Source organism: Triticum aestivum, chromosome 6A (assembly GCF_018294505.1).
Source record: "Triticum aestivum cultivar Chinese Spring chromosome 6A, IWGSC CS RefSeq v2.1, whole genome shotgun sequence".
NCBI classification, from domain to species: domain Eukaryota; kingdom Viridiplantae; phylum Streptophyta; class Magnoliopsida; order Poales; family Poaceae; genus Triticum; species Triticum aestivum.
The window spans coordinates 87,336,503-87,351,811 of NC_057809.1; the positions used below are offsets into that span (position 1 = coordinate 87,336,503).

Below are 15,309 nucleotides of genomic sequence, written 5' to 3' on the forward strand. Positions count from 1 at the left end.
AATCCTAATCTCGAAATACGCCAACCCAACATCGACCATTGGAGACACCTGTAGTACTCCTTTATAATCACCCAGTTACGTTGTGACGTTTGGTAGTACCCAAAGTGTTCCTCCGGTAAACGGGAGTTGCATAATCTCATAGTCATAGGAACATGTATAAGTCATGAAGAAAGCAATAGCAACATACTAAACGATCGGGTGCTAAGCTAATGGAATGGGTCATGTCAATCAGATCATTCTACTAATGATGTGACCTCGTTAATCAAATAACAACTCATTGTTCATGGTTAGGAAACATAACCATCTTTGATTAACGAGCTAGTCAAGTAGAGGCATACTAGTGACACTTTGTTTGTCTATGTATTCACACATGTATTATGTTTCCGGTAAATACAATTCTAGCATGAATAATAAACATTTATCATGATTATAAGGAAATAAATAATAACTTTATTATTGCCTCTAGGGCATATTTCCTTCAGTCTCCCACTTGCACTAGAGTCAATAATCTAGATTACACTGTAATGATTCTAACACCCATGGAGCCTTGGTGCTGATCATGTTTTGCTCGTGGAAGAGGCTTAGTCAACGGGTCTGCAACATTCAGATCCGTATGTATCTTGCAAATCTCTATGTCTCCCACCTGGACTAGATCCCGGATGGAGTTGAAGCGTCTCTTGATGTGTTTGGTCCTTTTGTGAAATCTGGATTCCTTTGCCAAGGCAATTGCACCAGTATTGTCACAAAAGATTTTCATTGGACCCGATGCACTAGGTATGACACCTAGATCGGATATGAACTCCTTCATCCAGACTCCTTCATTTGCTGCTTCCGAAGCAGCTATGTATTCCGCTTCACATGTAGATCCCGCTACGACGCTTTGTTTAGAACTGCACCAACTGACAGCTCCACCGTTTAATGTAAACACGTATCCGGTTTGCGATTTAGAATCGTCCGGATCAGTGTCAAAGCTTGCATCAACGTAACCTTTTACGATGAGCTCTTTGTCACCTCCATATACGAGAAACATATCCTTAGTCCTTTTCAGGTATTTCAGGATGTTCTTGACCGCTGTCCAGTGATCCACTCCTGGATTACTTTGGTACCTCCCTGCTAAACTTATAGCAAGGCACACATCAGGTCTGGTACACAGCATTGCATACATGATAGAGCCTATGGCTGATGCATAGGGAACATCTTTCATATTCTCTCTATCTTCTGCAGTGGTCGGGCATTGAGTCTTACTCAATTTCACACCTTGTAACACAGGCAAGAACCCTTTCTTTGCTTGATCCATTTTGAACTTCTTCAAAATTTTGTCAAGGTATGTGCTTTGTGAAAGTCCAATTAAGCGTTTTGATCTATCTCTATAGATCTTAATGCCTAATATGTAAGCAGCTTCACCGAGGTCTTTCATTGAAAAACTTTTATTCAAGTATCCCTTTATGCTATCCAGAAATTCTATATCATTTCCAATCAGTAATATGTCATCCACATATAATATCAGAAATGCTACAGAGCTCCCACTCACTTTCTTGTAAATACAGGCTTCTCCGAAAGTCTGTATAAAACCAAATGCTTTGATCACACTATCAAAACGTTTATTCCAACTCCGAGAGGCTTGCACCAGTCCATAAATGGATCGCTGGAGCTTGCACACTTTGTTAGCTCCCTTTGGATCGACAAAACCTTCTGGTTGCATCATATACAACTCTTCTTCCAGAAATCCATTCAGGAATGCAGTTTTGACATCCATCTGCCAAATTTCATAATCATAAAATGCGGCAATTGCTAACATGATTCGGACGGACTTAAGCATCGCTACGGGTGAGAAGGTCTCATCGTAGTCAATCCCTTGAACTTGCCGAAAACCTTTTGCGACAAGTCGAGCTTTGTAGACAGTAACATTACCATCAGCGTCAGTCTTCTTCTTAAAGATCCATTTATTCTCAATTGCTTGCCGATCATCGGGCAAGTCAACCAAAGTCCATACTTTGTTCTCATACATGGATCCCATCTCAGATTTCATGGCTTCAAGCCACTTTGCGGAATCTGGGCTCACCATCGCTTCTTCATAGTTCGTAGGTTCATCATGATCTAGTAGCATGACCTCCAGAACAGGATTACCGTACCACTCTGGTGCGGATCTTACTCTGGTTGATCTACGAGGTTCAGTAGTATCTTGATCTGAAGTTTCATGATCATTATCATTGGCTTCCTCACTAACTGGTGTAGGTGTCACTGAAACAGTTTTCTGTGATGAACTACTTTCCAGTAAGGGAGCAGGTACAGTTACCTCGTCAAGTTCTACTTTCCTCCCACTCACTTCTTTCGAGAGAAACTCCTTCTCTAGAAATGATCCATTCTTAGCAACGAATGTCTTGCCTTCGGATCTGTGATAGAAGGTGTACCCAACAGTTTCCTTTGGGTATCCTATGAAGACACATTTCTCCGATTTGGGTTCGAGCTTATCAGGTTGAAGCTTTTTCACATAAGCATCGCAGCCCCAAACTTTAAGAAACGACAACTTTGGTTTCTTGCCAAACCACAGTTCATAAGGCGTCGTCTCAACGGATTTTGATGGTGCCCTATTTAACGTGAATGCGGCCGTCTCTAAAGCATATCCCCAAAAGATAGCGGTAAATCAGTAAGAGACATCATAGATCGCACCATATCTAGTAAAGTACGATTACGACGTTCGGACACACCATTACGCTGTGGTGTTCCGGGTGGCGTGAGTTGCGAAACTATTCCACAGTTTTTCAAATGTACACCAAACTCGTAACTCAAATATTCTCCTCCACGATCAGATCGTAGAAACTTTATTTTCTTGTTACGATGATTTTCAACTTCACTCTGAAATTCTTTGAACTTTTCAAATGTTTCAGACTTATGTTTCATTAAGTAGATATACCCATATCTGCTTAAATCATCTGTGAAGGTGAGAAAATAACGATATCCGCCACGAGCCTCAATATTCATCGGGCCACATACATCGGTATGTATGATTTCCAACAAATCTGTTGCTCTCTCCATAGTACCGGAGAACGGTGTTTTAGTCATCTTGCCCATGAGGCACGGTTCGCAAGTACCAAGTGATTCATAATCAAGTGGTTCCAAAAGTCCATCAGCATGGAGTTTCTTCATGCGCTTTATACCGATATGACCTAAACGACAGTGCCACAAATAAGTTGCACTTTCATTATCAACTCTGCATCTTTTGGCTTCAACATTATGAATATGTGTATTACTACTATCGAGATTCAATAAGAATAGACCACTCTTCAAGGGTGCATGACCATAAAAGATATTACTCATATAAATAGAACAACCATTATTCTCTGATTTAAATGAATAACCGTCTCGCATTAAACAAGATCCAGATATAATGTTCATGCTCAACGCTGGCACCAAATAACAATTATTTAGGTCTAATATTAATCCCGAAGGTAGATGTAGAGGTAGCGTGCCGACTGCGATCACATCGACTTTGGAACCGTTTCCCACGCGCATCGTCACCTCGTCCTTTGCCAGTGCCCGCTTATTCTGTAGTCCCTGTTTCGAGTTGCAAATATTAGCAACAGAACCAGTATCAAATACCCAGGTGCTACTGCGAGCTCTAGTAAGGTACACATCAATAACATGTATATCACATATACCTTTGTTCACCTTGCCATCCTTCTTATCCGCCAAATACTTGGGGCAGTTCCGCTTCCAGTGACCAGTCTGCTTGCAGTAGAAGCACTCAGTTTCAGGCTTAGGTCCAGACTTGGGTTTCTTCTCTTGAGCAGCAACTTGCTTGCCGTTCTTCTTGAAGTTCCCCTTTTTCTTCCCTTTGCCCTTTTTCTTGAAACTAGTGGTCTTGTTAACCATCAACACTTGATGCTCCTTCTTGATTTCTACCTCCGCAGCTTTCAGCATTGCGAAGAGCTCGGGAATAGTCTTGTTCATCCCTTGCATATTATAGTTCATCACGAAGCTCTTGTAGCTTGGTGGCAGTGATTGGAGAATTCTGTCAATGACGCAATCATCCGGAAGATTAACTCCCAATTGAATCAAGTGATTATTATACCCAGACATTTTGAGTATATGCTCACTGACAGAACTGTTCTCCTCCATCTTGCAGCTATAGAACTTATTGGAGACTTCATATCTCTCAATTCGGGCATTTGCTTGAAATATTAACTTCAACTCCTGGAACATCTCATATGCTCCATGACGTTCAAAACGTCGTTGAAGTCCCGATTCTAAGCCGTAAAGCATGGCACACTGAACTATCGAGTAGTCATCAGCTTTGCTCTGCCAGACGTTCATAACATCTGGTGTTGCTCCAGCAGCAGGCCTGGCACCCAGCGGTGCTTCCAGGACGTAATTTTTCTGTGCAGCAATGAGGATAATCCTCAAGTTACGGACCCAGTCCGTGTAATTGCTACCATCATCTTTCAACTTTGCTTTCTCAAGGAACGCATTAAAATTCAACGGAACAACAGCACGAGCCATCTATCTACAATCAACATAAACAAGCAAGATACTATCAGGTACTAAGTTCATGATAAATTTAAGTTCAATTAATCATATTACTTAAGAACTCCCACTTAGATAGACATCCCTCTAATCCTCTAAGTGATTACGTGATCCAAATCAACTAAACCATGACCGATCATCACGTGAGATGGAGTAGTTTTCAATGGTGAACATCGTTATGTTGATCATATCTACTATATGATTCACGCTCGACCTTTCGGTCTCCGTGTTCCGAGGCCATATCTGCATATGCTAGGCTCGTCAAGTTTAACCTGAGTATTCTGCGTGTGCAAAACTGGCTTGCACCCGTTGTAGATGGACGTAGAGCTTATCACACCCGATCATCACGTGGTGTCTGGGCACGACGAACTTTGGCAACGGTGCATACTCAGGGAGAACACTTCTTGATAATTTAGTGAGAGATCATCTTATAATGCTACCGTCAATCAAAGCAAGATAAGATGCATAAAAAGATAAACATCACATGCAATCAATATAAGTGATATGATATGGCCATCATCATCTTGTGCTTGTGATCTCCATCTCCGAAGCACCGTCATGATCACCATCGTCACCGGCGCGACACCTTGATCTCCATCGTAGCATCGTTGTCGTCTCGCCAATCTTATGCTTCCACGACTATCACTACCGTTTAGTAATAAAGTAAAGCATTACATCGCGATTGCATTGCATACAATAAAGCGACAACCATATGGCTCCTGCCAGTTGCCGATAACTCGGTTACAAAACATGATCATCTCATACAATAAAATTCAGCATCATGCCTTGACCATATCACATCACAACATGCCCTGCAAAAACAAGTTAGACGTCCTCTACTTTGTTGTTGCATGTTTTACGTGGCTGCTACGGGCTTAAGTAAGAACCAATCTCACCTACGCATCAAAACCACAACGATAGTTTGTCAAATAGACTCCGTTTTAACCTTCGCAAGGACCGGGCGTAGCCATACTTGGTTCAACTAAAGTTGGAGAGACAGTCGCCCGCAAGCCATCTCTGTGCAAAGCACGTCGAGGGAACCGGTCTCGCGTAAGCGTACGCGTAAGGTTGGTCCGGGTCGTCTCGTCCAACAATACCGCCGAACCAAAGTATGACATGCTGGTAGGCAGTATGACTTGTATCGTCCACAACTCACTTGTGTTCTACTCGTGCATATAACATCAACATAAATAACCTAGGCTCGGATGCCACTGTTGGGTTTCGTAGTAATTTCAAAAAATTTCCTACGCACACGCAAGATCATGTGATGCATAGCAACGAGGGGAGAGTATTGTCTACGTACCCAACGCAGACCGACTGCGGAAGCGATGACACGACGTAGAGGAAGTAGTCGTACGTCTTCACGATCCAACCGATCAAGCACCGAAACTACGGCACCTCCGAGTTCGAGCACACGTTCAGCTCGATGACGATCCCCGGACTCCGATCCAGCAAAGTGTCGGGGAAGAGTTTCGTCAGCACGACGGCGTGGTGACGATCTTGATGAACTACAGCAGCAGGGCTTCGCCTAAACTCCGCTACAGTATTATCGAGGAATATGGTGGCAGGGGGCACCGCACACGGCTAAGGAATAGATCACGTGGATCAACTTGTGTCAACTTGTGTGTTTAGAGGTGCCCCTGCCTCCGTATATAAAGGAGGAGAGGAGGGGAGGCTGGCCGGCCAAGGGGGGGAGGCGCAGGAGAGTCCTACTCCCTCTGGGAGTAGGATTCCCCCTCCAATCCTAGTCCAACTAGGATTCCTCGGAGGGGAAAAGAGGAGGAGGGGGCCGGCCACCTCTCCTAGTCCTAATAGGACTAGGGGAAGGGGGGGCGCGCAGCCCATCTAGGGCAGCCCCTTCTCTTTTCCACTAAGGCCCACTATGGCCCAAATAGCTCCCGGGGGGTTCCGGTAACCCTCCCGGTATTCCGGTAAAATCCCGATTTCACCCGGAACACTTCCGATATCCAAATATAGGCTTCCAATATATCAATCTTTACGTCTCGACCATTTCGAGACTCCTCGTCATGTCCGTGATCACATCCGGGACTCCGAACAACCTTCGGTACATCAAAATGCATAAACTCATAATATAACTGTCATCGTAACCTTAAGCGTGCGGACCCTACGGGTTCGAGAACAATGTAGACATGACCGAGACACGTCTCCGGTCAATAACCAATAGCGGGACCTGGATGCCCATATTGGCTCCTACATATTCTACGAAGATCTTTATCGGTCAGACCGCATAACAACATACGTTGTTCCCTTTGTCATCGGTATGTTACTTGCCCGAGATTCGATCGTCGGTATCCAATACCTAGTTCAATCTCATTACCGGCAAGTCTCTTTACTCGTTCCGTAATACATCATCTCACAACTAACATATTAGTTGTAATGCTTGCAAGGCTTATGTGATGTGTATTACCGAGAGGGCCCAGAGATACCTCTCCGACAATCGGAGTGACAAATCCTAATCTCGAAATACGCCAACCCAACATCGTCCATTGGAGACACCTGTAGTACTCCTTTATAATCACCCAGTTACGTTGTGACGTTTGGTAGTACCCAAAGTGTTCCTCCGGTAAACGGGAGTTGCATAATCTCATAGTCATAGGAACATGTATAAGTCATGAAGAAAGCAATAGCAACATACTAAACGATCGGGTGCTAAGCTAATGGAATGGGTCATGTCAATCAGATCATTCTACTAATGATGTGACCTCGTTAATCAAATAACAACTCATTGTTCATGGTTAGGAAACATAACCATCTTCGATTAACGAGCTAGTCAAGTAGAGGCATACTAGTGACACTTTGCTTTGTCTATGTATTCACACATGTATTATGTTTCCGGTAAATACAATTCTAGCATGAATAATAAACATTTATCATGATTATAAGGAAATAAATAATAACTTTATTATTGCCTCTAGGGCATATTTCCTTCACGTGGTTGGAAGTTTTTTGACACGAGGCCTTGCGCAAAAGACGAGTACTTCAGAGCCCACCAGGAAAAGGATATTGGTTCGCATCTCTATATTGATCCGCGGCGCTTCTATGAAGTTTTCCTTGTCTCTGATTTCAAAGCTGAATGGATGACTGAATCTGTCGAAGCATCATTCGATATTTGCAGATTGACGTAATGCTATGAGGAGTTAGAGTCTTCTGCGGGAAAGACATTTCTTGTAGAGTTTTTTAGATCTTTTTGCTCTACTTTTTCGAGTATTCCTTACATAAGATCTCGGAAGAGCCGATGTTTCCTTCTGTTCCCGGTAAATAGGAATTCTATATCCTCTAGCTCTTCGTGACCTGTTGTGTCTGCCCTCGACTTAGCCGTCATAGAATAGAAAGGTTTCTAACCGTTGAAAAGGATACTTCTAAACGTTAAGGGGCGCTCAACCTTCCACTCAAATCCTTTTTACCAGAAGGGAGCTCGCCTCCCACGACATATAAGGGAAAAGGCAATGTGTGGAACTAGATCAAGTTTGATCTGCCACTTACACTGGAAGGGCAAGAACTAATGCTTATGCGTATTCTTCCACGGAATATAGAAGGTTAACTACTCCAACTCGATGGCTGAGAGAAAAGTGAAATCCTAGCTTTCCCTAGAATCAGCTCTTTACTATCCTGCCCCAGGGGGTTTTTCGGAGACATTGAACCCTAGATTTAGAAGCTTTCCCAAACAAACCTTTTGACCAGGAAAAGGCATAGCAAATATTTTTGGAAAGACACATTGAAATGGAAGCTCTCGAACCTATTCCAAAGTAAGTTTAGGATGAGGTTTCCGATCTGGTTGGTGTTCCGACATCCCGAATCGAGGTGGCTCTAAACTCAGGTTTGCCTACCTCTCTAGTTACAGAGGGAGGAGAGGGGCTTCGTCTTTTTAGGTCTCTGAAAAGCCAGTTGACATGTGCGATCCAATCAAGGAGGCAGTACTTCTGCCTGAGTTCCTCTGGATCCTACTCGTCGGGATTACCGTGCTCCCGCAGGTTGTTCACCATGCGTTCCATAGCACTTTGACTTTATATCTTTTACCATCTTGGAATCATGTAGATGTAGATTGCTTTCATCGTAGGGTCATTCCTGAAGGTGGCTTGTACCAGCTCTTCGTCATCATAAATAGCAAGCCACTCCTTGTTTATTACTCCGCTTTTTCACTCTCTCATTCTTAGTTAACCATTTCATTCTATTGAATCTTTGGTACTTTGAGTTTTGAACAATAGTTAGAATTTATTATTAAGCGATCCCCCGCTTTTTGAGTTCTTTCTCTCTTTCCTTGGAAAGAACAGTTGTTTATTAAGGCCGCGTTTCTAGAATCTACTTTGAAAGTGGAAAATAGGTCTCTTCTTCAATGAAGGCAGAACTATTCACTAAGCCAACAGGTTAGCGAAGGAACTTTTGCCGGTCTTGCTGCTTTAAAGCGAACGAGTCTTCCTTATTCCTATGGTCATTAGAATAACCTATTCATCCTCTTGGCCACTCTGAACTCATAGGTAGATGTGGTTCGGTTTACCTTCTTTCGCTTTGCCTTGGGTTCGGTGGTAGTAATAGTCCTTCTTTAGCTCGCTCCTCCTTTCTTGGGTTCCCTAACTGTCTGCTATTGCTAAAGCTCAACCTATGCCTCCGGCAAAGGCAAGACGGAAAGCAAGCATTAAGTGAAGAAGCAAGTTCAATTACTCAAATGTTGGAACTTATTGTAAAACACATTCCGTCGCCCAAGTCAGATCATTGCCTACTGGCCACGAGGCTTATGAGGCCAGCGGAGGAGGTGGAGGGAAACGTATGAGATGAGGGATTTGGACTTGCTACACTTACCAGATGTGAGGTAGTGAAATGCTTTCCTTCCATAGCGAACTTTCCCATAGCCGTAGTTCCAGACTCTCCGAAGCCTATGACCAAGAGTAAGGGCACTCAGCAGGCTGCACCGATTAGAGAGAGTACGTCGTCTATTCATTCCACTCATTCCTTAACGTCCAAAGCTAAGAATTCAAAAAGTTAATAGGTGGGTAGGTGTTCTTAGGTTCGTAACATGCCTTTCTCGGAAGCCTAGTTGAATTAATGGCAAGGGAGATATTAGCTTAATGGCTTGGCTATGCTTGAGTCAGCGGAAATCATTTATGATGAATAAAATCAATCAGAGGTAGTTACCTCTCCTGTAGCCGGGTATGAGAGATCTAGTTCGGTGAGAATAGCTAGGGATAGAAAGACCATCCTGGTGCACATGCTATGGGTCTTATTGTTTGTTGGGAAAGAAAGGAAGACTAGCTTTGGCGTGGGAAGCTTACCAATTTATGCGGTGGCTAGTCGATCGAGAAGAAAGAGCAGTTGTTACCCGCCTCCACTATTAAGCAGCATGAGCCACTAGACTGACTCGATATCCGTGTGTGGATCCGCCCGAAGGCAGTCGATTGGAAAAGATGAAGACAAGGAAGAGCCATTCTTCATACATAGGAGCGAGTGGTCGAAATGGAAAGTGGACAAACGGAATTCTGTACAACTATAGGGTTCGGTTCTTTCTTCTGTCCCAGGTCCTTTCTTCTCTTGCGGATCTTTCTTACTTTTATTCCTCAGCTCGCTTACAAAAACTACATATTTTTTTTAGATATGGACCCGGGGTTCTCACTTCTGCGCAAGCTATTTCCGAACCTGCCTGCCTTCGGGGAGATGGGTTGGGTCATACGCGGGACCTACCCCGAGGAAGGAGGCTTGAGGCGCGCTAAATAAAATTGTTTTATCAACACGGGGTGGAGAAGGCATTGCAATTTCCTGCTTTTATGATTGCTTCGATTCCTCTGATTCTTCTTCTGACAGGAATTACCAATCCTTTATTGGCTATGTCATCCTCTGTTTAGTAGATGTATGGTATGGTATGGTTACTAGGTAGTGTTGCTCGATACCCGAGCTTGCACCAGTATTAGCTGGCTATTCCACTATTGCCAAAAGAATTCTGGCTATTGGCTTTCCAGCTTTCACCTCTCTGCAGCTTCTGGAGCTGCTTAAGCGCTTAACTTCTACCAAAATGTGGTATACATTGGATGGAATTAGAGTGGGCGTGGCTACCTACATCGGGCAAGAATAGGAGTCATATTTCGTTTTGTACCACCGAATAAGATAGTGAGAAATCAGATCAAGAATGGAACCTGTGGACCCTCCGACAGTACGAGCCCTTGTTCGCTTGGTTGCTCAACCCCTATCTCCCAGGCTACGACCTATCGCATTGCCTTCGATGAGTCTATATCGGATGGGTGTTCAAGTCTTTTGAAAAACCAGCCCATTCTAGTCTATCTGTCCCACTCTAAAGAAGATAGTGAACCTGAGGTTGTGCTGTCTCCAATCCCACGAGTCCAATAGGAAGAGCTATTCCTCTAAAGTAAAGTAGGTGAATTATGGCTAAATAAAAGAATTCTTACTTTCACGGCCATCAAACATTCCAAGACATCTCTTCAAGACTATCCGACTCAGCTCTGCGTAGGTAGAGCCAGGAACTAGATCCGTATCCCATGATCAGTAATCTTACAATTACACAACCACCAGATCCTTTAGGTTTTTTCGATCTATCGATAACTGATAGACAGACGCCTTTGACACTTCCTCCAGGTGGAGTTGATTAACACTCTCATGGTTGGTCGATGGAAATAGCAAGACGAGACAGACATGATAATCTGAGAAATATATGTGGTGATCCCTTAAGCAATATCTAAGAATTAAATGTGTCCAAGATTCAATTGATTGGTTGAAGCCAAGGTCTCGAGCTAGTCCATCTTCCTATATGATATTCTTAATAATGCGCAGCACCAAGCCTGAAATTGGGGAATGAATTGAATCGATTGCCTTCCTTTCCTGGACTAGACTGAAACTAATAGGCTGCTTCCTCGTCTGTACTTCAACTAGGAGGTTGTTGATATCACTCTAGATTCTCGAAAGGATATTGGATTGATTTCAAATCAAGGAAACTATTGAAATCAGGTAGCGAACCTATTGTTCCTTATTCTTTTGCCCTCCTCGGCTCTAGTTGAACAATGCACACACCCCGCTTTAGCTGCACATAATAAGGTGATCCGTGAGGCGGCTAGCTATTAGTTAGTGCGATGTGCAGTGAAGTGAGAGATCTCTCTACTCTAGTAGACCAGATGAAATAGCTGCAATGACTAATGTTTGATTGGGAAGACAGAATACATACGTTGACGTGCCCAGTCGAGCTACCGTAAGGTAGTCTAGTTAAGGAAAGGAAACCGGCTATTCCCCTCATGCTAAGGGTGCGATTCCTTACCCTCCCACAAGATCACACTAAATACAATATGTGCGTGATCTACTAGATTCTTATAGAATAAATTTATAACCTTAGTTGATAGACAGGAACCACCATCCCATAACAAAAAAGGGGGGCGAAGGTTATTTTGTACCAATGAAGACGGATTTCTCTCTCGAGCTGCTCAAAGATCTTTAAGTGGCTTACGAGGTAGACTTGATCATGATCCATATCCAACCTTCTCCCATCTGCTTTTGTCTCTAAAGATTAGAGTCATTGACACGATTCCAGTCCAGTGCTAATAAAATCCGGCTGTCCAGTTCGGGAAAGCAAGTGATTGATTAGTTCCATTGGTCTATTGGCTTCAGCTTCCTTTGCGCAAACCAACACCTATTTGGATTCGCTTGAGAAGAGCGCATTCTTGAGATGCTAAGGGCTGGCCAAAGGGTTAACTAAACTAATAAGATCTCTTCTTCCTTCTCTTTTATGCTTCAGCAAATCGACTTCTTCTCGATGATGGACATTCCACAGGCATTTCTAGAGTAAGATTCATGTGCAGCCTTTCTCGATCGTTTCTTATTCTCGAATAGAAGATGATAAGATGCATACCCCCTCCTCACTAACTATGTTACTTATTTCCTCACAGCCTCTTGATGCAAAAAACCTATTCTTTCAAGGAAAAGACCTTTCTAATTCAGTGTAGTTTTTCACTGACTATTCTAGTGTAGTTTGACTCAAGTATACGTTTTCTGAAGTCTCAGATTGCATGCATTTCTTAAACAGTATTGCACACTACTAACTAAAAAACTAGTACTTTACTGACAGGAAGTTAATAAGTATATAATATGCAAACAATCCCTCGCTTGGTAGTTTCCTTTCTTTCCTACCACGCAATCAATCTCTTGCTTACTTAAAACTCTAGTTTTGTCGGACAACCCTGCCACCAATCAGTCTAAATTAGTTACTTAATTCCTTAACTACCTAGTTTGCAGAGAATAAAGTAGGCTTTGGCTGAGATACGTAAAGGAGGAATAGTCAACTATACTCCGAATGTGCTTTGAGCAGACAGATATGTAGGTTGCTAGGAAGGAGGTAAGCGCTTGTCTTTCTGATGTCAAGAAGTAAGAAGAGGTAAAACTCCTAAAAAACAACTTGATCTATGTTGAAAGTTTATGTCAGCAAGCAAAGAGATTGCCTAGGGCGAAAGAAAATAAAAAACTGAGGCAATCTTTCACAGGGTTGGGACTCCCTAAATCAAACTGCAATCGTTGTTTATCAACCACTCACGACGACACCGAGATCTTCGACTTAGCTCCCACAGGTCATCCACCCGGGGCGGAAGATAACGAAAGGGAGACAAAGTCCTAACTAAATCAACACACAATAACCTCAACCTTCTACCCATTCCATCCATCATATCAGTCGAGTCGAGGAGATTCGTTCTTATCTATAGATAAGGCAAGAGAGAACTTATGACCTCGCGGATGGAGAGGGATTCGAACCCCCGGTATTCCTATCAATACTTCGGTTTTCAAGACCGACTCTTTCAACCGCTTAGACATCCATCCCTGTGCTCGCCCGCCCTATCTATCTGCGCGCTAGCAGGTAGGGGCAACTCTATGTGATTCGCTACACTTGCTTGCGCCCCACCCCGTAAGCTGACTCTATTGCCTAGCGGTTAGCGACACTTTTCCGGTAGTACGAATCGCTACGCTTCGCTTCTTTCTATATGATAATATGCACGGTCGGTTGCAGCGCTCCCTGCGGGTAATAGCAAGAGAGTGAAGAACGAACGATCCTCAAAAAAGTCAGCAGTGAATGAGTCCGACTCGAGTTCATGAGTCAAAGGCGTGGCAAGAGAGCGAGTTCGACTCGCGAACGATCCGCAAGTGAAGGACCGATCCTTTAACGCCAGTACTGTTGCGAGACTGGTACTTGGCGGCTCACGAGAAACATATAGAAAGGTTGCCCATCACTCCCTCGCTCCTTTTTGAAGGCCCACCGCTCCCCCTTTCTTTAAGTATCTATCCCGGCTTGCATTTTGGGGCGAGTACTACAGTTCCTCCATAATCACACAGAACGCCCAGCTTCGAAGAGCTGCTCTCTCCCCAGTCCACAGCAAGGTGTGGAATCTGGATCTACTGTGTGTTCTGACTCTATTGGATCAAGTCAGATACTAAGCCTTCTACTACTACTACTTAGGAGATCAAATGCTATATTTCAGAGATTGGACTCTCTTACTGTGTTTTTTCAGGGCTGTTCCCGAGCCAGGTTCCCTGGATCCATTCTTACCTAAATGGATGAATGAAGAAGGGGGTATTCCTAGGCACTAGTTATTTTCTTATGTGTGGACTTCGACCTTACAAAGTATGAGTCCGTGCCTTCCTAAGTTGGTCCTGAATTTCCAATGAAGTTTTGATTTTCTCGAGGGACGTAGCAAACTGTTTGGTTGGCTCCGAGCATTCTAAAAATAGAGTCCTGCCTGGACAATGTTGATAACGGGAAATCTCTAACCTCCGTGGTGGGTGTGAAGAAGGGTACAGCTAGAAAGCGAGAGAATATCTTTATGGATATGAGTCTGAGGCAGAAGTCTCTGAATGCGGGCCTGACGAACCTTTTGTACCAGGATCATCACGAGACTCTGTTTCTGTGGTAGATGACTCAATAGGCAGGGCCTAGAACCTCTAAAGAGGGTGTGACCGATCACCAAAGTCAAAGCTGTCTTACTAGCGCGAGCCTAGAAGAGTCAAAGCTGTCTTACTAGCACGAGCAATCATCCAACTATGGTGGTTTCTCAACCGGTGGGTACATTTCTGTTGCACATTGTGAGTTCATATTTTCTTTTCTAAGAAACAAAAGTTTGAGCAGATGCCATTAGCAGGTACAAGAACTCCCGTTCGGTAGGCGTCTGCTTTAGCAATGTCTTTGATCCTCGATCAACAATTTGAGGAAGACGAGACAGAAGCCTTTGGATGAAACCAATGAATCTTCCGATCCGAAAGACTAAGGGGCTAGGCGCTCACCTACTATCTACACATTTACTCTTTGGCGTTGGCTCCACCAATTTTGCTGCGAGTCGCTTTAGTTATCTCAAATCTTTGGCAGGAAGGGGCCAAGCCAAATAGTGCTCTTTAGAAGCGTAATCCGTGCTTGAAACTCCTTCGCTAGGATCCAAAAACCTATGCTTCCGCTCTTCCTCACCAGGCAATGCTTACTCTTCTCGATCAAGATTTTGGAGACTTTGAAGCTCAAGGATACGACAGCGCTTGAAACAAATGCTTTGTTTTGGCACCTTCGTCTTCCTTTCTAACATTAGTAAATTCGAGCTAATGCGACCAGTTTTTAATTGCCTAGAGGGTGGAGAAGTCACATCATCTGAGGTTTGTTGTGGGTTCAATTATGACCCCGGTCTAGAAGATGGAGTGGTTGCACGTGTAAGTACATCATGTTACATATCTATTTTAAGCTAAGCTAAATGCCTAAACTAAACAATTTCCTATTAAGCGCGGCATCGTCTCTTCGGGGCGAGCCCT

At 43.6% G+C, this 15,309-nt stretch overlaps 1 non-coding gene across 1 annotated transcript; it reads right to left on the reverse strand.

Moving 5' to 3' along the window:
* Positions 1-13,257: 13,257 nt before the first annotated feature.
* TRNAS-UGA (transfer RNA serine (anticodon UGA)) lies at positions 13,258-13,344 on the reverse strand. The gene has a single exon. It is a non-coding gene; the product is annotated as a tRNA-Ser (tRNA).
* Between the last annotated feature and the right edge of the window lie 1,965 nt (positions 13,345-15,309).